General features: G+C 27.8%; 1 protein-coding gene across 1 annotated transcript in view; it reads right to left on the reverse strand.

The window, feature by feature from the left end:
- Positions 1-397: 397 nt before the first annotated feature.
- The window catches only part of LOC122242085 (m7GpppN-mRNA hydrolase NUDT17), a 15513-nt gene continuing 14285 nt past the window's right edge, over positions 398-1625 (reverse strand). The window contains exon 7 of the mRNA XM_042999296.2: positions 398-1625. This exon is cut by the window's right edge and continues 220 nt beyond it. The gene's annotated coding sequence lies outside the window, so the exon portion shown is untranslated.

A 1625-nucleotide genomic window follows, 5' to 3' on the forward strand; every position in this document is an offset into this window, starting at 1 on the left:
AAAACATATTTCAATTTCAACCTTATATGTTCGCCATATTTCTTGTGTACTGTTCAAATTAAACATTTTCAATGATTGATATTAATCTTCCTCTTCAGTACAATGCACTGCAGTGTAAATGGTGTATTTTATAGTTATTTCGGTACATTAGTTAAAAATGATGATATGTATAATAGACTGACCTCCTTATTTTGATATTCAATGTATTTCTAATAAATTGATCCTCTTCTTATGATAAGAAGAGGATCCAATAACAGTCACAGTATGAAACGGTTCTAAGAAACACTTTAGCTCAAGTTAGAATGACTATAATATGTGTGTTAATAAAAAAGTGGTTGTCCATGTATTGGGATGAATTTTGGTATTAATGAAATCCTGAATTAAATAAAAAACACTATTTAGTATTTTCATGCTTTATGCTCTATTTGCAGCTTTTTGCTTTACAAATTTCAGTTGCAATATTTTTATCTACCTTCTCAAGACCAATAAAATCTAATGTTGCAAGAATATTTAGCTGCAAGAACAAATGGAATGTGCTAAACATCAAAATTAGTCATACAAAAATATATATAGCAAGAAAATAACATGGTTAAACATAACAAGAATAAGTACAAGAAACATGTAAAACATATCAACAGCACTTCTCTTATGGCATGATTTCTATCTGTAATTTTCCTTGTCTTTACCCATTTATGATAAACATATACTATACTTTTAAAATATTCATTGATTTTTTTTTTATGAATGCAGTATCAGTATAATTTGTCTCCTCTACATAATATGTAAAAAGCAATAAAGCAATACTAATGTCTGCAAATAATTTTGTAAGTGGGAGGAGATTTGTAATCATTTATTATAAATGTCTTACACTTATATCTAGTTTTAATCCAAAATTACTTTTACTGTCATTATCAGAATAATTTGTTATTTCATTACAGCTCATTTAATGATGTCTGCACATATTTCATATGCTGTAAGAAGTTTTGTTATCATGAGTTTTTGTTTCATGAGTTCCCTTAGTTTCAACTTATTTTGACATAACCCTTTCCATATATCCAAAACTATAACAATTTAATACTGTATGTATGTCACTACTATACTTTGCAGAAGTGCAGGATGTTAATTGTCCCTGCCAAATTTTCCACAAGATACCTGCTTGAGTGGTCTAACTATCTACTGTTAATAAATATACTGTATGCTAAGGCACTTAAAGTTTTCTCTATTGAGCAACTTTATGCAATATTATTCTTGGCTGTGGTTGTGAAAGGATTTTATTTCTGTATTTATGGAAATATGTGCACACAAATATTGGTGTTAAATAAATAATCAAATGTACATACATATCTTTATCATGGTTTAATACCGTATGCAAATTAACAAAAATAAAATGCGTAATGACAGTACACTCAGTAGTTCCTTTGTGAAATGATTTGTCATCTTTCCATTAATTCTATTATAATTATATTTCACAAACACTATTTTTCTTAGAAATATGATACATTCAGCTTTTCTTAGTCATTGCTTTTGAAAATATCAAATCAACATCTGTACATCTTACTCAAGACAATTATAGTACATACAAACCTTGGCAGAAATACTAAATCAACACAATATATTTACTGGCA

The sequence above is a fragment of the Penaeus japonicus genome, unplaced genomic scaffold (genome assembly GCF_977035675.1).
Source record: "Penaeus japonicus unplaced genomic scaffold, GWHDUDI00000001_assembly GWHDUDI00000028, whole genome shotgun sequence".
In the NCBI taxonomy this organism is placed as follows: Eukaryota; Metazoa; Arthropoda; class Malacostraca; order Decapoda; family Penaeidae; genus Penaeus; species Penaeus japonicus.